Here is a 21,781-nt window from a genome sequence, read left to right on the forward strand (position 1 = left end):
CCCGTAACAGCCTCCCCGAACAGGCGCCGGAATGTGGCGACTAGGGGCTTTTCACAGTAACTTCATTTGAAGCCTACTCGTGACAATAAGCGATTTTCATTTCATTTCATGTCTGCGTGAATTTTCTCCGCGTGCTCCAAACCAATCCAAAGATGTGCAGGTTAAGTGGATTGGCCACGATCAATTTCTCCTTAGTGCCCAAAATGTTCGGTAGGGTTACTGGGATAGGATGGATGTAGCTGAGGTAAGGTGTTCTTTCAGAGCGTCGGTGCACATTCGATGGGCCAAATGGCTTCCTTCTGCACTGTGATTTCTATGATTTTATTCTACCGTTTGGCAACCCCACGATTCTGACTTTCTGCCTCCTGGAGCAGGTCTCCAGCTCATCTACCTTGGCCCTCAATGCTTTATTATCACCAGCCAACAGGGCGATCTTAGCTTCGAGTGAGGCAATCTGGTCGCTGTGTTTCGAGAGAGCCATCTCTCTGCCTTGAATTGCAGCGCCATAATCTTTTACCGTTTCGGAGCACTTTTCCAACTTTGACCGAATGGGAGCCAGGACATTCTTTACCGACTTACAAAGGTCCCCGAACACAACCCTCCATTGGCTTCTCAAATTCCATTGCCAAAAGCAAGCTCATCTGCCATCATTGGAGTGGCCAGAGTAGCCTCCATTTTCTTCACCGAAGAGCCTTGCAAAGCCTCCAAATCGGCTGGCACATTTCTGTCTACAATTTTATTTTCCCTGGTCCTCTTGGTATTTCCATTACATGGGCACCTTATACCATTGATCAGATGGGATTTTACACAAAGGTATCCCCAGAAATTGGGTGAAAAGGGCTGAAATAATGTACTGACAGGAGGCACGTCATGTGCGATTTCTCCCTCATGCCACCACCAGATGTCCTCATCATGCCAAACATTTTTTGCACCAGACGCTTATGCTCTATACCAAAACGCTAAAGTAGAATTGAAACATCTGGAAGTCTTCAGGGTAAATATTTCAGTACAGTTTTAAGAATGGGCAGCACCCATCGTGCCAGTGTTGAAGACGGTCCGCACAGTCCAAATCTGTGGTGAGTGCAAGATGACCGTGATCAGGGCTACTAAAGTAGATACATATTGTATTCCCAGGATAGAAGACTTGTACACCAAGGGGGCCTCAAGTGCGCAAAATTAGATTTAATCCAAGCACATACCAGCAGCTTGAGCTGCAAGATGAGTAAAGAAGGTTCGTCACCATAAATACCCACAAAGGCTTATTTCAATGTATGACGTTACTCTGCGGTATTTCATCTGCCTGTGTTATAATTCCACGCACAATGGAGAGCCTTTTGCAGGGAATTCTGAATGTTGTCATGTATCTGGACGATGATGTCCTAATGACAGGAGCAACACCAGAGGAACATAGAACCCATTTGGAAGAAGATCTCAAGAGATTTAAATAAGTTGGTATGCAGCTAAAAATGAGAAGTGCACGTTTCAAGCCGATTATTACGACCCCGGACCGGACTCCAACAATTGCTAGGAATAGGACAGAATACCGCAACATTTTATTTAATTTGCAAGGCTTTGGAGAAAAGATACCTTGCTCCAGGAGTGATTCCACACACAAATAGGGACATTATATATTAAACAAACTTTATTACCAACACAGGACTAAAAAATCTTTAACATCACACAAGAAAATAGCTCACAGTTACCCATTAAACAATGCTTAATAATGACAATGAAACACTAATTCCTAACTGCTATCTTTTATCTCGACTCAAACAACACCCATTTAAGGTCACAATCCACTTTTAAATGCTGTTAGCAGACTCAGGAATGCTTGCTGTGGAGAGATATCTTGGATAAGCCACTTGGAGAGAAGCAGCTTGCAGCTTTTTGCCTGTGTGAAACTACTGTTTAAACTGCCAGCCTTTTCAGAAACTGCTGTTTTATTCACTGACAGTCATTTTAGCTGCTGGGAGGGCAGTTGCTCATTTGTTCACAGACAGATCCAAACTGAATTGTTGCTCCAGACACTGCTTCAGTTCCGGGCTCCTCCCATTAACGACAGAATTTGACTAAACTGAACACAATGTCTCTAATTATTTACTCCCCAGGGAACCCTCTTCATATAAACAAAAGCCCATTAGCCCAAACTTTAACGATGCTTTAATTGCATCCCTGTCCCCCAAAGGTCTAACTGTCTTTCAAACCAGGAGTTTTAAAAACATGACTGCAGCAGTCACACACTAACCCAGGCTTTTAACCCTTGCTGCACCAACTATATATAATACAATATATCTTGAATTCCTACATTCAACACACCGATGAGGTCACATATTTAAGTTTCAGAGCTGATGCAAAGGAATTGCATCCACTCGAAGATAAAGGCAATAAAAGGGGTACCTAAGCCAAGGAATTTATCAGAATGAAAGTCCTCATTAGGGATGCTCAATTCCTATGAGGGCGACTTCTTATCCAATCTGTTAACACTTCTACTTCAATTGCTGAAGAATCATCAACACGGAAATGGAAAGATTCCCAGAGTATATCTTTTGACCAGGTCAAACAAGTCCTGCAGTCATCGGCCTTACTGATCCATGTTAACCCTGACAAACCCATAATAGTCACATGTGATACATCACCTTATGGCACTGGTGTACTACTCTCACACAAGATGGAAGATGGTGTGGAAAGGCCTGTCTGCTTCACCTCCAGCACATTGACGGATGCAGAGAAGAAACATTCCCAGATCGACAAAGAAAGTCTGGCGGTCATTTTTGCCATTAAAAACCTCATCAATATGTATGGCTGGCACTACACCATCATCTCAGAGCATTGGCCATTACTTCGCATTTTCCGTGAAGATAAACCGAATCTGCCAGTAGCATCAGCCAGAACGTAAAGATGGCCATTGCTATTGGCCGTGTATTCGGATATCTTTCAGCATTGACCTGGTTCACAGATATCAAATGCTGATGCTTTGAGCAGGTTTCCACTTCCACAGAAGATATCTGAGCCTCTACGGGAGATCATCTTGGCTCTGCATTTTCTCAACAGGCTACTTATTGCATCTGCCCATATTAAGGCATTCTATCGTAAAAAAGCATGGTTCTCACAGGCTGGCATTTTGAGAAGACAGAACAATCAGACCCTGTTTGCATTGTAGGGATTAGAAACATAGACAAAATAGAAAAAATAGGAATAGGAGGAGGCCATTTAGCGCTTCAAGTTTGCTCCATCATTCATTATGATAATGGCTGAACATCCAACGCAATAGCCTAATCCCGCTTTCTCCCTTTTCCTTTGATCCCTTCACCCTAACTGCTTCTTGAAACCATACAATGTTTTGGCGTCAACTACTTCCTGTGGTAATGAATTGCACAGGCTCACCACTCTCTGGGTGAAGAAATGTCTCCTCATCTCTGACCTAAATAGTCTATCCCGTTTCCTCCAACTGTGACCCCTGGTTCTGGATAAACCCACCATTGGGAATATCCTTCCTGTATCTACCCTGTCCACTCCTGTTAGAATTTTCTAGGTTTCTATGAGATCCCCCTCATTCTTTTGAACTCCAGAAAATACAATCCTGGCCAATTCGATCTCCCTTGTACGTCAGTCCTGCCATCCCAGGAATCAGTCTGATAATCCTTTGCTGCACTCCCTCTATATCTAGAACATTCTTCCTCAGATAAGACCAAAACGGCACACAATATTCCAGCTGTGGCCTCAGAAAGGTCCTGTGTAATCACAGGAAGACACCCCTGCACCTGTACTTGAATCCTCGCTCAATAAAGGCCAGCATACATAGAACATACAGTGCAGAAGGAGGCCACTCTGCCCATCGAGTCTGCTCCAACCCACCCAAGCCCTCACTTCCATCCTTTCCCCATAACCCAAGAACCACTCCTAACCTTTTTGGTCACTAAGGGCAGTTTATCATGGCCAATCCACCTAACCTGTACATCTTTGGACTGTGGGAGGAAACCAGAGCAGCCGGAGAAAACCCACGCAGACATGGGGAGAACGTGCAAACTCTGCACAGACAGTGACCCCGCGGGGAATTGAAGCTGGGACCCTGGCGCTGTGAAGCCACAGTGCTATCCACGTGTGCTACTGTGCTGCCCCTCCAGATATTTTGTGTTTAAATTCCTTCACCTGTCGGGGTGGGATTGGAACCTGGGTCCCCAGGTCATTACTCTGTATTACTAGTCCATTTGCCTTCTTTATCGCCTGCACACCTGCATGCTTATCTTCAGTGACTGGTGTACGAGGACACACAGGTCTTGTTCACGTTTCCCCCCTCCTAATTTATGGCCATTCAGATAATAGCGTGCCCTCTTGTTTTTGCTGCCAAAGTGGATAACCTCACATTTATCCAAATTCTACTGCATTGGCCAATCATTTGCCCACTCACTCAACTTGTCCAAATCACACTGAAGGATCTCTGCATCCTCCTCACAGCTCATCCTCCCACCCAACTTGGTGTTATGACACTTCGTTCCCTCATCTAAATCATTAATATATTGTGAATAGCCGGGGCCCTGGCATTGACCCCTGCGGTACCCCACTAGTCACTGCCTGCTAACTTGAAAAAGTCCCATTTATTCCTACTTTTTTTCCTGTCTGCCAAACAGTTTTCTATCCATCTCAATACGCTATCCCCAATCCCATATGCTTAAATTTTACACGGTAATCTTTTATGCAGGACTTTGTCAAAAGGCTTGTAAAACCAGGTTTCTCCTCTGGGGTTGCAAAGTAATAGCGCCACCTCTGGGGCGACAGCTTCTTCTTAAAGAATTTCACAGCTTGTCATCCTGGTCAGTCTAAGACAAAGGTACTGGCCAGGAGTTATGTTTGATGGCCAGGAATCACCAAGGACATCAAAAGTAGGGTCAATAATTGTGAGCAGTGTCAGACTGAACACAACCATCTGACTGAGACAAGATTACATACTTGGGAGTGACCAGGGCGACCATAAACGAGGTTCACATCAATGCGGTACTTTTTTTGGGAAAGGTGTTTTTAATGGTGGTTGACGCCCACTCCAGAGAATCACAGGAACGTTACAGTGCAGAAGAAGGCCTTTCAACCCATCAAGTCCGCACAGACACAGACAGTCACCCGAGGCTGGAATTAAACCCTGGTCCCTGGCGCTGTGAGGCAGCAGTGCTAACCATGCCGGGTGGAAGTCCAGCTCAAATGTTTGATGACTGCCGCAGTCAATGCTGGCCAGCTGCACCAAATCTTTGCCATTCACGAGCTACCAGAAGTGATCATCACAGACAATGGTACCGCCTGCACAGCTGAAGAGTTTCAACTCTTCGTTAAGTCCAATGGGATCCAGCACATAAGGACAGCCCTCTACCACTCTGCATCCAACAAGGTTGGCTGACAGAGCGGTTCAAACTTTTAAAGCGTCAATGAAAAAACAGTCTAACCGGCCAATGCTGCTTCATTTAGTGAACATCTTGCTCTCATACAATACAATCCTCCATACCACCACTGGGGTCACCCCAGCTGAATTGTTAATGAGCAGGTGCCTCAGGACCCAGCTTGACATGGTTTTTCCAAATTAGTTGGGGAGGGTAGAGGCTAACTAAGCCTCACAAAAAGGTCATCAAGATGCAGCCAAGGGGAACAGGTCATTTCAAACAGAAGATTTAGTTTACATGTGGAGGTTGAGTGGAGGATCAGAGTGGATGCTGGGAAGGGTTCTAAGTTCTTCTTCTTTACATAAATCAGCATTTTAACACTGCTTCGTCGCTTTGCTTCGCACTACAACAAAGAGCATCTCACCTCTTCCTTCCTAACCCTTTTATCCCTATTAAATTGTATTAGAATCATACAATCATAGAATTTACAGTGCAGAAGGTGGCCAGTCGGCCCATCGAGTCTGCAGCAGCCCTTGAAAGAGCACCCTACCTAAGCCCACACCTCGACCCTATCCCCGCAACCCAGGAACCCCACCTGACCTTTGAAAACTAAGGGGCAATTTAGAATGGCCAATCCACCTAACCTGCACATCTTTGGACTGTGGGAGGAAACCGGAGCACCTGGAGGAAACCCATGCAGACACAGGGAGAAAGTGCAAACTCCATACAGAGTCACCAAGCTGGAATCGAACCCAGATCCCTGGAGCTGTGAAGCAGCAATGCTAACCATTGAGCCATCTTGTCGCCCTATTCTATTTTTACAACATATTCTATTATTACAATTCCATTAATCTCTAATTTCAGGGTTGTTATAGATAAATACTGAATTCTGACAGCTATGGTATATATGGTATTGGACAAAAGAGACTTTTTAGGCTAAATGACCTGTTTCTGCGCTGTAGATAGTATTGCATGTAATTATTCCCTGGCCATATTTAAATTCTCCTATCAGGAGCACTCTATACATGTATCCATAAATTAATGTGCAGAGCCCTAAATCAGAAGCACCTTGTGTCATTTAAATACTTAACAAAGCACCAATAAAAAACTTATTTGAGTTCCAAATTATGCTAGAATCCATCCGGAAGGCAGTCTCGAATCATTTGAACTAGCCAGTCCATCCATTATTGTGAAACTGGCTTTTCCTAACTCACCATTTTCGAAACTAGCAGCAATCTTTTTAGTTTGAGCAACAAGACTTTTCCACCTGTTCTCCCTGGATAATAAAATTATTTTTAATACGGCCATCAGCGAAAAGTGGCCAGATGTTGCAATTGCAGACGACAATAACTCCCAACTTGCAAACAGTCAACAACCTCAGTAGTGAAGTGTTTTTTTTAAACTGCAACCTCAGTCAGCAATGAGACATAAAATGGTGCAGAGTAATAACTGAAAAAAGGAAAAATCTTTTGAGCCAGGATAATTGTTGAAACGAGACTTGTATGTTTTCTAGGCTTTATAGTTTTTCCTCTCTGGTCACCTTGAATCCTGATGTACTTAGTCCAAACTGTATATTACACCTTTGCTGTTCATCTAACAGAGCCTATTTCAAGGGTGCCTGATTCAGCTATAGATCTGTCAGAATGTCTTATTTCAGGAAAACCAGGTCATATTCGGGCAACACCCTAATCCGCAAGCACATGTCATCATAAAGTATTTTGTCCGCTTCCTATGACAAGATCCAAAATACACATGGTACTTCTTTTATTTTGAGTTTCAGACATATTCCTTGAATTATACAGAGCACAAAAACATTTAACTACATGTGATCATTGGCCGTTTTTTTGTTATCATTTCAAAAATCACACGGTTAAGAATACTTCCAGAAAAATATTGATTAAATTAAGTTCTGCGTTGCTGATTTCACCATTTTTTCTTTTCATACCGAAGATTATATGCTGAATCTGAAGATTAATTGTAGGAATAAATCACACTTCCATGTGGCAATTGGGAGAAAAATGTTCCAACACACTTACTAGCTTTGCAGACTACCTAATTAGAGACAAATAGAGTAATTTTGTCTTCAAAGTCATTGAAGGGAAAAATGGGAGTGATGCAAAACAGGCTAGCACCTGTTTAACACAATATCAATATTACCCCTTCAAAATAGATGTAAAGTGGTAAATTTTTGAGAAAACAGCACAGTAAGCAAGGTATCAATATCACCACTATCTGCTCTTAAATAATTGCATTCAATAAACCTCTCTGCCATTTTATTCTCATTTTATTCCACAAATTTACATGTATTGATTGTCCACATAAAATTGTAGTCGGACTTTTTCAAATGTTAACTTCAACTTGGGATAATTGATTTATTGACATCCAAATATATGTATGTACTACATATATTATCTACACACCTGCATATCTGATTTTATAAGCAGTTGGTGTTGCCAAGTTATTAGGCTGGGCTTTATTCAGCAGCTAGATGATTATTCACAATTACACTTTATGTTAACACCATGGTTACGAATGAGATACAACAAGTTTAGAAGAAAGTGCCCAGTTCAATCAAAACCTGGTCCGAGTCTCAAATTCCAAGTCATAGATCCCTTGCCGTCCATTCCTATTATGCATAATTTCTGGCCAAACATGACATTTAAACACAGAACTCTTAATCCAAGCGTAAAATGCTAGCCAATTATCTAGTCCTGAATGTTCAACACTTTAAATATAGCTAATCCACTGCTAAATCTTACCCAGAGATAGCAAACAGTACATTTTAGAAATCTAATTGTTTTTTTTGTTTAGATTGTGCACGCGTTATGAAAACTGGGAGATTGGTCATCCCTACCCACCCCCGCCCCCACTTAGTAGGAATAATCCGCCTGCATAATATTTTTTGAAAAACTACTCGTGTGTATTAGTTTATAAGTAGTATTAAATATGTCATCTAGGGGTAGAAATGAAAGCAGCTGCCTCTTCTTTCGGTTGCGCTGTGACTCACAAGTGGCTTTTAGCTTTAACTTTTAAATTGATGGACTGGAATAAACAAATTACTGTTGGAATCTGGAAGAACACTGATAGCAGCCATGACAATAGATCACTCCTACATCAATATATATGGGACCAGTGACACAACGGGCTGTAACTGACAATAGTCATCAGCTCTTGCATGGAAGATAGACACAAAAGAAATGCTGCACAATAGTAATTGTTGCAAATAGCAACATACAAGCCAGAAATAAGAATACAATTGTAAAACATGTCTAGTTACTGAATAGAAGAGGATATTTATTTTTGGTAGGGGGGGATGAAATCTCAGTTTAACATTCAAGTGCTCTCTTATTTTACAGTACAATGCGGAGTCTGCACATCCTCCCCATGTGTGCGTGGGTTTCCTCCAGGTGCTCCGGTTTCCTCCCACAGTCCAAAGATGTGCAGGTTAGGTGGATTGGCAATGATAAATTGCCCGTAGTGTCCAAAATTGCCCTTAGTGTTGGGTGGGGTTAATGGTTATGGGGATAGGGTGGAGGTGTTGACCTTGGGTAGGGTGCTCTTTCCAAGAGCTGGTGCAGACTTGATGGGCCGAATGGCCTCCTTCTGCACTGTAAAATTCTATGAAATCTATGAAATTTCTATGAAATTCTAATTAGAGAAAATATAATTGGGCACATCTAACTTCTAAAACCTGCTCATTTCATTCTGGAGTGTACATGGTTTTATGCGCACAACTGCAGAACTCTCGCCTGGGAAAGCCAGTAAAGTTTCGGCCTGACAGGAAGCAAGAAAGAGAAACCCTATTCTGCCCGGTTGGAACCCGAGCTGTCGCCACGAGCAACGTGCATGAACCTCCAGATATTCTGGTGATTTCAGACCAATTTACCAATACAGCACTAAGGTAATCCTCATCCTATCCTCCCTCAGGCCGACAAACTTTGAACTGAATGAATTAGCAAGTTAAGGAATGCAAGCACAAACAGAACAGAGATTTTCAAACCCTTTGTGGGGCCTGAGGATTGGAAACTGATGTGGCCTGGTCATTGCTGGTCTCGGCAACTCTGTAAACAAAAGCTGCATCTAGCCTTCAAGCCACCAATTTGTTCATACGCCAATGGGTCCAATCTTTCGAAAAATTTGTTTTTAATTTGGGAACTCGTGATGTTGGAGGTTAAGCCTGTTAAAGCAGGTAACCCCTATCTTTCCACCCTTTTCGTGTATAACTGAACTAAATTTACACCATGGAGCTGGAAATGTGAAGGAAAATGCAGCATTATTTGAATTTACCGGGGACAGATATGGATTATGCTGATGCCAACCTTGGAAACAGGTTTTGCAACAAAAGAAGTGGAAATCATTCTTGATTTGTAATATTATTGAAGTGAATAATATGATATGTCCTGAGTGGGATTGCAGTAAAAAAATAACAACCCACATATCGGTTTGAAATCTTGTAACCCCTACTGGAATACACTCCACACCCTATAAACTGACAATAGCCCCAACACTCAATGGCGCACCTCGTGACTGAATACCCCAACATCATCAACTGCAATTAATGCGAATGGCGAAGTCCCAGGTTTCAACCTTTAATGGAATATCTGGACAATCTTCGACTGCTGGTGAATGGGCCAGGGAAGATGTGGCCCACTTCTTCCACAAAAGGAGCATGGGGCACAACAAGCCAGACCATCATCCATACACTGAACTCCTACCCCGAGAGATCCATTCTTAGTGGTATCACAGCCATTCACACAGTGTCAATTGAAAGCATTAAATTAACCTCAGGGTCGAGCAATACCTGCACCCACCAACCACATTAATCTCCTGATAATGCAATTTCAAAACCCCTGACAAAAAAATGATGGTCCATTCATTCAACCCACATTTGATTAAGATTGTCAGTGGTTCAGCATGCCAAAGTCATCACTCAAGCAATTTAAAGAAGATTGTGTTTGGGTCCTTCCTGTTTGTTCCTGTTCATTCCCTTATTTCAGTTTTGCCATTACATTTTTGATCCATGGATGATTTATGGGCATATGTGTTTAAGGCAGCCTGTGCCTTTAATTCAAACAGTAGGATCCAAAAGACTGTGCTGATTGGTGATTGCAGATGGACGAGCACCGCTGGCAGATTGGCCAGCCTCAGTGATGACTCAGTTTGATTGATTTGGCTGGTGTCCAGTGAAATGGCCCACAAGGCTGTAATACGCCCAGTAACATGTGTTGATTAGATCTGATACCACTGGAATGTTTTAGAGCTTCAAGGGTTGAGTTTTGGTTTCAGTTTGACTCATGGAAATCCTGAGGAAGGACTGCTGTCCTCTCCCCTCTCTGTTTTTCTCCAGAAAGGCTGTGTTTCTGAACTGGCAGGAAACCTGGATGAATCCATCTACAGGAAAACCTTTACAGGCTTTACAAGCGGGGAGGGGGGGTGGGGGTGGAGATGGGTGCTGTCCAACTCTCTCTGCAGAAAAAGCGGATGTAAACTGACCAATGTTTCCTCCAGGAAAGGCAGAGGCCTGGAAATAAACCCCAAACTGAATGCAGAGTTTGATGTGAAGCAAGTGGGCCTTTCCAGGAAAAACCTTGAGTAATGCATTTCTAAACTATGGAGAAGATCATTACAGGGTGCAAATCAAGGACTTTAATCAGCCAGCATTCTGCGAGGAAAGTGTACTCAAGAACAACCATAGGAAGCAACGACTCATCTTTTAACCTTCATCCTTTATTATTTTCATCATCCCCCTCTGTGTTGGTCGGTCTTGTGTGTGTGGGTAGAGGGTGGGACTGTTAAATGGGGTAGTAAGTTAGCTTCTCGTTATCCAGTTGTGTTTACTACATATTTAATCATTATTGTTATAAATAAACAGGAATTGTATTTCAACTTACAAACCTGGTGACTGTAGTTTTCGACAGCCAAGGACCAAAGATTGCAGGAATCTTTATAAGAGTTATTGGTTAATTTGTTTGTGCTGTGACTCCAGGGCGCCTGGGGCTGGAGTTGACCGCGCACTTGCTCAGGACGGCGTAACAACTGGTAGAAATTACAATGCAGGAACAGAATGTAATCATTCGGAAGACATCCTCCGGTTTTGCTCTCATTGTTAGCATCATCATCAATGCCATTCTATTGAATACATAAAATGTTTAGCAACAGGAAAAACCTGTTCTATTCAAGAACTGTTTGCTGTTTATCCGTTCCCTCTCCCACCTTGCACTATATCCCTTAATTCCTTCATTTTCCAAAAACGTATCAGCACAGACTCTGCTGTGTAAGGACATCTGCTGTTAGCTAGATCTGTCCTCGCACATTTAGGTCTTTAAACTTTATGCATAGCAAGCTGTAGGAGGTGTGTGCAGGGAGGAGAACCAGAGTAAACAGGACAAGCTAGTGAAATTAACTCAAGGACTACTGAACGAAATGTGAATTAGCATGCGTGAATCGAATGTTCAATCAAGTGCAGAGAGAGAAATAAAATGAAAGGGAGTTCAAGCAGACAGAGCAAAAAAAAATGTTTTTTTACAAAATGTTTTCAAAATCTCGAACAACAATCTCGAACATGAAGGAATGAGACCTCGCAAATACTGCAACTTTAAATCACTCAACACAATCTCCATAGAGCCAACAGCAGAATGGACATTTTTAATTTTGTATCTTCCCCGGCCTGAAGCTGTAACGTTTGTGCATAAATAATGACAAAATGTCATCACCCGCACCATTATTTTGCGAGTAAATTTAGCCCAATCTAGTTGTCTCTTGAACGTTTACGATCTCTTTCTCCTGTTCTATGGTCTTTCTTTGGTGCATTACACCACAGTAAGTCAATTATCCATCAATAAGTTCACACATAATCTACAGGAGCAAACAACAGGCAGATATTCCAGTGTTTGTTGAGCAGTAATGAATGAAACAGCCAATTACCTAAGTAAGAGAAATTAAAATTCAAATATGAGGAATCTATTGCCAAAATAGCTTCAGCTTCTATAGGCTTCCAGATATACCGCATTAAATTGCAACTGAAAACTTTCTAAACACATGGAAATAATGGGATCAACTAAAATGGAACATATTCGGCATAAATCCATTTCTTTCATTCATTTGATGTATAATTACTAGGACCTTACTCCACATCAAGGCATACTTACTGTTTAAAAGCAACATGTAGACCATATCGGTCAATTCAGTCCCAAAATGTGAAAACTTTTAAATGGTAAATGAAATGCTTATCTTTTTGCTTTTAAATTAAGCTTTCCAGCTTCCAAGAGCCAAACATTTTCATCGAGAGCTGCTTTACCTTCAAGTAACCACTGGAGCTCGATAAAAATGCTGATAAAAGAATTTAACCAACGTATACCCAGGGATAATAATCAACTGGAATATCAATTTATATGCGTCAATCGCTGGGGAAAAAGAATCGTAACACAAAATTGGTTAAACAGTGTGTTGTAATTTTAATCACTGTAAATCTTTACTTGACAAACGAAGGCCTGCACTGCAACCAATTTTGTATTTTGCAATGTTATTGTTCCTTTCTCACAAAATAGTCTTGCGCAGTTAGTGACCTATTTCTGTCCAATTTTATTGCCGTTCCTCCAGAAACTGTGAAGCCATACTGGTTTGTATTCCAATGCTGGAGCCGCTGAGTAGCAGGAGCCTGAATCCTGGCTAATTTTACTCTTTCCTCAGGCTAGGAGAATCTAAAGTCGGTCAATTGTAACATTATCTCAACAGAGATCATCTTAGTAAGCACAAATGGAAAACGAAGACTGGAACTGTTCTAGTGTGCACGCCTCAAGACCATATTTACCATCAGGGCGTTCTCTATTATGTCGTATTAAAAAAAAACATACCTTAAATAAAACTACTTTAATAAATTATTAAAATATCTGTTTACGACAAATTCAATTATAATTGAACACGATTAAGAACATTCAAGAACCTACATACATATATTCTCATGCCTGCAGTCAAAATAATTTTGATTGATTCTGAACAATTATTTTCAGTTTCAGTGCATTTAGATTTTCGGAGCTGATGCTTGTGATTTTACAATCTACCACAAGAGGGGGTCAAGAGTGTAGTGAATGTGTGTGATCAGAAGCTAACCAAATTGTCTATGAAATAAAATGAAATTAAATGAAATGAAAATCGCTTCTTGTCACAAGTAGGCTTCAAATGAAGTTACTGTGAAAAGCCCCTAGTCGCCACATTCCGGCGCCTGTTGGGGGAGGTTGGTATGGGAATTGAACCGTGCTGCTGGCCTGCCTTGGTCAGCTTTAAAAGCCAGCTATTTAGCCTAGTGTGCTAAACCAGCCCCAGATATATCCACTGACCTTACCAAGTGACGCTCCAGTGCATTTCAGCACATCAAAGCACCATCTTCTCTCTGCAGTGCTTGTTGGTAATGATTAGTCAAAAAATCAGACTTACAATCATGGGCGCGATTCTCCGCTCCCCACGTCGGCTGGGAGAATCGCGGGAGGGCCGGGTGACTCACGACATGCCCCCCTGGCACCCCCCCGCGATTCTCCCACCATGCGCTCGGAAGAATCGCCGCTCGCCGTTTTTCACGGCAACCGGCGATTCTCCGACCCGGATGGGCCGAGCGGCCTGCCGTTCCCGACCGGTTCACGATGGCTGCAACCACACCTGGTCGCTGCCGTCGTGAACATGGCACCAAAAGCTGGTTTGAAGCTTGTGGGGGGCGGAGAAGGGAGTGAGCGCCACGGTCGTGCTCGGGAGGGGACTGGCTCGGGATCGGTGCCCACCGATCGTTGGGCCGGCGTCTCAGAGGGACGCACTCTTTCCCCTCCGCCGCCCCGCAAAATCAAGCCACCACGTCTTGCGGGGCAGCGGAGGGGAAGACGGCAACCGCGCATGCGTGGGTTGGAGCCATCAGCCGTCGTGACGTCAGACGCGCATGCGCGGGTTGGAGCCGGCCAACCTGCGCATGCACAGCTGACGTCACCTAGGCGCGCCGGCCGCGTCATTCTCGGCACGCCGTCTTGACGCAAGTGTCAAGAGTTATGGAGGGCCGCTCCTAGCCCCCGGTTGGGGGTGAATAAGGTGAGAGGAGCGGCCTCTGAGGCATTTGTGAAACTCGGCCGAGTTCACGACGGCCTTCCCGATTGTTCGCGGGAGCGGAGAATTCCGCCCCATGTGTATTGTTATGGGCCAGGGTTCAGAACACTCCAAAGTATATAATGGAGTTCACCTGACCTACAACTGTTTATTAATTTTGGTTACGAGGAGCACAAGGGCCTACCTTTCAGGTGTTATTGAACAGAGGCCTTAAGCACTTGTAATCAAAAACAAAGTTTATTCTATGAATTCAGTTAACATTTTTATAAACACACACAGTAGGCATTTTTATCAACTACAAACATAAATACCCCACACAGCAACAGTACTCTATATATAACCCTTAATAAATTTCCCCTTTAAACTGTTCCAATTTAATAACAAGATTCCATAAACCAGAAAACCCTTTTCAAAGGCGTGGTCCAGCACACAGAACTAAAGACCTGGTTTAGATGCTCGTGTCCTTTCCAAAACAGCAGGTTTAAATTTCTTCCAGAACACAATGATTTATTTTCAAGTTATCAGGAAACAGCTTATTAAATGTAGAGAGAGAGAGAGAGAGAGAGACAGGACAAGACTTCTCTGTCTGAATCCAGCAGCCAAATGAAAACGAAAGCAAAATCCCAGAGCCACAAAACAGCCCCAAACCAAAGGGGCGAAAGTAAACTCAGAGCCACAGCCCAGCTCCACCTACACAATGGCATCACTGAAGCCATGTGATAAGACAAAACATTTCTTAAAAGTTACACTCCCATGACAGTATGCAATGTGTCATTTAGAACTTTTGAATTTTGGGCGGATTAAATTATGTTCAATGGTTGTATTTTGAAACAAAGGAAATCCACATAATCTGAGGCTGAAGCCAGCTACGCGAGATATTAAAATCAAGGCAAGCTAGTTGAAACTGAAGCAATGAAGGTCTATTAACTCAATACAGGTCCATTGCCTGGAATGACAAGAAATACTATGTAAATAAAGAACAATACAGCACAGAAACAGACTCTTCCGCCTTCCAGGCCTGTACCGGTCATGATACCAATTTTGGCCAACACCCTTTGCACTTCCTCATGCCGCATCCCTCTATACTTATCCTATCCATGTATTTGTCAAGATTGCTTTTGAGTGCCATTAATGTATCTGCTTCTACAACTTCCGCTGGCAATGCTCTCCAGGCACTCACCACCCTCTGCATAAAAAAACCTGTCTCGCACATCTCCTCTAAACTTTGTACCATGGACCTTAAACCTATGCCCCCTGGTGACTGACCTCTCCATCTCCACCCTGGGAAAGAGTGCTTGCCCATCCACTCTATCCATGCCCCTCATAATCTTATAGACCTCTATCAGGTCACCCCTCAATCTCCATCGTTCTAATGAAAACAGTCCGAGTCTATTCAGCCTCTCCACATAGATAACACCCTCCAGACCAGAGAACATCCTGGTAAACCTCTTCTGTACCCTCTCCAAAGCCTTCACATCCTTCTGGTAGTGTGACGATGAGAATTGTGCACAATATTCAAAGTGTGACGACATCTATTCCCTGCTGTATCCTCAACACTATTTGCCACTCCACCAACCTTGGTGTCATCTGCAAACTTACTAATCAGACCAGCTACATTTTCCACCAAATCGTTTGTATACTAAAAACAACAGAGGCCCCAGCACAGATCCTTTTGGAACACCACTATATCCATCTTGCCACCTCACCTCTGATCCCATGTGACTTCACCATTTGTACCAGTCTGTCATGAGGCACCTTGTCAAAGGTTTTGCTGAAGTCCATGTAAACAACATTCAACCCCCCTTCCCCTCATCAATCATCTTTGACATCTCCCCAAAAAATCCGAGGACCATGCTATCTATCGCTAATGAGTCCATTTGTTTCCAAAGGGTATCCTTATCCTTAACCTTAAGTGGTCCAATCCTTTCCCTGGCTACCCTCTTGCTTTTTACATATGAAAAAAAGCTTTGGGATTCACCTTAATCCTACTTGCCAAGGACATTTCGTGACCCCTGCTACCCCTCCTAATTTCCCCTAAACTTCCCATACTTATCCTTCATTCTCTCAGGAACGTGACTTTCCTGAATCCTAATCAACTGTCGCTTGAAAGACACCCAAATGTCCGATGTTAATTTTCCCTCCAACAACGGCACCCAATCCAAATTCTTCAATGACTGTCTAACGTTATTGTAATTTGCCATTTCCCAGTTTAGCACCTGAATGCGAGTTACCCCCATCCCTGTCCAAAAGTACCCTAAAATTTACAGAATTGTGGTCACTACTCCCAAAATGTTCCCCCACTGAAACCTCCATTACCTGTCCAGGCTCATTCCCCAATACCATATCCAGTACTGCCCCTTCCCTAGTTGGACAATCTACATATTGCATCAAGAAGCTTTCCTGGATACACCTTACAAACTATGCCCCATCCAAGCCCCTAGCACTAAGTGAGTCCTGGTCAATACAGGGGAAAATCCCCTACCTCAACAACCCTGTTACTTTTGCACCTATCCAAAATCTCTCTACCTATCTGCTCCTTTATATCTTGCTGGCAGTTGGGGGGCCTGTAACAAACGACAAACATTGTGATTGCCCCCATCCTATTCCTGAGCTCTACCCAGATTGCCTCATTGTATGAGCCCTCAGAGGTATCCTCCCACAGTACCGCTACAGTAGTCTCCTTAACCAGTTATGCTACTCCCACATCCCTTTTAAATCCCCCTCTATCTCTCCTGAAGCATCTGTATCCTCCAACGTTCAGCTGCCTATCCTGCCCTTCTTTTAATCATGTTTCTATGATTGCCACATCATAATTCCAAGTACTAATAAGTGCTCGAAATCCACCTGCCTGACCTGCTATACTTCTGGTGTTGAAACAAATACACTTCAAACCACCGCATTTGAGCAGACATGGTGATGTTCTCTTATTTTGGTTCTCTGTTTCCCCTTCAGTTATTGCACCTTCTCAGCTAATGCTCTGATTCCCCACCACACCACACACCTCTCCCCCCCCCCCCCCCCCTCCCCACTGTACTAGTTTAAACCTCCCAGCCAGTATATTGGTGCTCCTCCCTTTAGATGCAACCAGTCCTTCTTGTACAGGTCACAACTGTCCCGGACGAGATCCCAGCAGTCCAGAAATCTGAAAGCCTCCCTCCCACACCACCAGTTCAGCCACGTATTTTGCTGCACTATCCTCCTATTTTTAACCTGGTGTTGTAAGACTTCTTACTGTGCACCTATTTTTAGCCTCACTTGGAGCCCAGGGAGTAATGCTGAAATTACAACCTTAGAGGTCCTGCTTTTTAACTTACTGCCTAACTCTCTGAACTCCTTCTGCAGGACTCATCACTCTTCCTGCCTATGTCATCAGTACTTATTTGCACTATGACCTCTGGCTGTTCACCCACCCCCTTACAGTGTGTCCTCTGTTCATTCAGAGACATCCTTGACCCTGGCACCAAGGAGACAACATAACATCCTGGAGTCTCTTTCCCGTCCACAGAAGCACCTATCTGTGCCCTTTACTATGGAGTCCCTTATAACTGTCGCTCTCCTGCACTTTGCCCTCCCCTGCTGAGCAACAGAGCCAGTTGTGGTGCCACTGTTCTGGCTGCTGTTGTTTTCCCCTGAGAGGCTATCTCCCCCAATAGCATCCAAAACGGTATACTTGTTAGAGAGGGGGACAGCCACGGGGATTCATGCACTGACTGCCTGCCCTTTCTAGTGGTCACCCATCTGTCTGCCTGCACCTTGGATGTGACCACATCTCCATAACCCCTATCTATGATGCTTTCCACCACCTGCATGCTCCTAAGTGCATCCAACTGCTGCTCCAACCGAACCACGTGGTCTGAGGAGCTGCCATTGGTTTCACTTCCTGCAGACGTAGTCGACCGGAAAGCTGGAAGCATCACGGATCTCCCAAATCTCAGAGCACTGCACCCCGCTGAGTGACATTTAAACACTAGTTAATTAAATCAAAATAAATACTTAAAATTGTTATTAGATTAAGTTACAATTAACTATATGGTCCCTGGCGCTAGATTTTTATGGTAAAATTAAATAATAAATACTAATCTCTGCCCTCCGGTTTAGTTACTCCTCTACCTAGTTAAGTAATTACAAAGAACAATACAACACAGCAACAGGCCCTTCGGCCCTCCAAGCCTGCGTCGATCAATTGCCCGATCTAGACCAACCGCCTGTATCCTTCTATACCCCATCTGTTCATGTGCCTATCCAGATTAATCTTAAAGGTCGCTAACGTATACCTCAACCACCTCAGTTGGCAGTGCGTTCCAGGCCACCACCACCCTGTGTAAAAATAACTTGCCCCGCACATCTCCACTGAACCTTCCCCCCCCCCCCCCCCCCCCCACCCTCACCTTGAACTTGTGCCCCCTTGTAATTGTCATTGCTGTCCTGGGAAAAAGCCTCCAACTGTTCACCCTATCTATACCCCTAACAATTTTATAAACTGCTATCAGGTCGCCCCTCAGCCTCCGTCTCTCGAGGGAGAACAAACCCAGTTTATTCAATCTCTCCTCAGAGCTAATTAGTTTTTAACGTGTATTTTTTTTTCACATTTAACACTGTCTGATTCCCCACCAGCCAATCAGGTCACAGCTTTACTGTGACGCCACTTCAGTTCCCCCCCCCCCCCCTACAATTTGATAACATAGAGACACAGGCACACTTACCTCCTCAGACAGCACTCTGGATTTCTCCTGCTCTGCTCAGCTCCGCTTCCGATGTGAAGGACTTGCCTCCCTTACCAGCTACTCACCAATCAGCTTTCTCCTTGTAGTCGCCTGCAGCAGGGCAAGGCCACTCACCGGAGGTTTGAGTGTAATAAACCAAGGGATAAAAAGCATCTCCCTCCACCCAGCCTCGACTTCCGACCCGACTTCAAATTCCCAGATCCCAAACTCACTCTTCAATGTGTCTCACTGGGAATGTGTCACTGGGAGTGAGTTTCAAACCCTTTCTCAAATCGGCCTGAGATGACTCCTACACCTGATAACTTTAGATCAAAACAATTGCAATCAGTGCCTCCTAATTAGGCTTTAGGTGGCTGACAGTTAACTGCCACGCCGCCTGCTGGCCAAGAAATATTCACATCCATTGCAATGAAGACGATTCTATTCATGTGAGCATCACCTTGTTGCGTTCAGGAATCAGAATTTTTTTAAATGAAGGAAAAGATCGGCATTCAGAGGACGTGCCACAAATATCCTTTAACCTGAAGCTCGAATCTAAAATGCAGGATGTCAATTAGAAGTTGTTGCGAGAGATAAAAATGCCAAAAACAATTGTAGGCATCTGCCCTTCCACGCCTCCCCACCCCTCAAAAACTGGTCCCCAATCACTTGCAGTAGTGGCCAACAGGTCCCCAAAATAGCGTCAAGGGTGGATCTGAAATTTGTGATAACACTCCAAATATTTTAAAAAGCATCAGGCCAGAATATATGCAACCGGAAAATGGCTGAAGTCCGCTGTTCATTAAAGCTAATGTCTGGGACATTTGCGCTGGGTGTTGTCGTGAATTAAAAATCCAAAATGAAATGTGTGCCAGCCTCTAAGATGGCTTCTGCCACTGGTGTGAACAGGGCAGGCAACTTGGTCTCTCCTTATCTATAACATTGATGAAAGGTTGATTCACAAGGCAGAGTGTGGAGCGGGAAATGCAAGTTAGAATAATTAATCCAATGTCAAATTAAGTACAGGAAGCAAAATGGGGGGGGGGGGGGGGGGGGGGGGGGGAAAGAAAGATTGGATTGAGCTATTTCAACACCACTTCCGGTGGCGGCATGTTGGAGGAGGTCACATGTTGGGTGGCTCCTGCTCGAGGCTTGATTTTAAAAAACATTTAATGCCCAGTCCCAGGGGCAATGTTTCAAATGCAGGAAGACATAAGGAAGGAAGGGGATGACCAACAACCAGAAGAAAGCTGCCGTGAAGAAGGGGGCGAGTGAAGATTCGCCATCGAACAAAAGGGTCAGCTTGGCAACTGGAAAGGTGGCGGGGGCTGGGTTGCGCCGCCCTGTTCAGGGCAGAAAAGATGACCGAGGTGATGGTCGTGGAATTTGAAAAGCAGATTGCAAAGCACATGGAGGTGATGAGGAAGTGGATAAAGGCGGCAATGAAGGTACTGGTGGAGGAGGCGATTGCACCAGTGAAGGTGGTGGTGTCGAGGACATCGGCCGAGGTGCGGGAGCAGGGTGAGAAACTGAAAGGGGTGAAGGAGGCCTTGTCACAACACAGTGATCAACTCACCTCGATGGGTGAGGAACTGCAGAGTGTGGTCGAAGCCATAAAAGGAGGGCGAGCGAAGGTGGAGGACCTCGGAAACAGATCCAGGCGGCAGAATCTAAGGGTTTTGGGCTTGCCCGAAGGGGTGGAGGGACCGAGGCAGAGTGAGTACTTTGCCAAGGTGTTGGGGAAGCTGTTGGGGAAAGAGGAGGATCCTCCCGTTACGAACTGGATTGGGCCCATCGGTCGTTGAGTCCTACACAGAAAGCGAATGAGCTGCGAAGAGCGGTGATTATTTGTTTCTATACGTACCATTGTGAAGAAGGTCCTGAGTTGGACAAAGCAGAAGCGGGAGGTGCAGTGGCTGGAGCTGGTATACGCAAATACCAGGACATAACCTTGTAATTGGCAATGGGGTGGGCAGTCGGGTGAAGACTGTATAACAGCGGTGTGTGGTTCGTTGTAGTGTATCCAGTTATGTTGAGGCTAACCTACAATTCCAAAGACTTTTACTTCGAGGCGGTGGAAGCAGCGGACACATTTGTGAAAGCAGGACTCGGGCAGAAATGAGAAATGGGACTGAGGATTCGGCTTGGACTGAGGATAAAGAGGTGGAAGATTGTATATAGTTCTACTTTTTATTTCATGTTGTAATATGTGTTAAATGGGGTGAAGTTGCCTGTTTGGACAAGGTAGGAGTTGGGATTTTTTGCAATGACGGTGTCCAAAGCTGGAGAAGTATTGGAGGGAGGTTTTCAGTATCATCTTGGGGGTACTTCATGTGAACTTGGAACCAGGGCCTCCCAGAAGCCATTTTCGGGGTGTCGGACCGGCCATTTTCGGGGTGTCGGACCGGCCCAAGCTGCAGATGGGTGCGAGGGCAGATGTTTTGCCTTCACCTCGCTGATTGCCCAGAGGCGGGTCCTGTTGGGTGGAGATCAGCTTCTACTCGGATTTCTGACTTTTGAGGTAACATTTGAGCTGCGGGGAGATGAAGGAAAGGTTCTACAATTGATGAGGACTGTTTATTATGCACTTTCGAGAATTGGTTGCCCTTGAACATGGGGCGGAGTTTT

Source organism: Scyliorhinus canicula, chromosome 7, assembly GCF_902713615.1.
Source record: "Scyliorhinus canicula chromosome 7, sScyCan1.1, whole genome shotgun sequence".
Classification (NCBI taxonomy): Eukaryota; Metazoa; Chordata; class Chondrichthyes; order Carcharhiniformes; family Scyliorhinidae; genus Scyliorhinus; species Scyliorhinus canicula.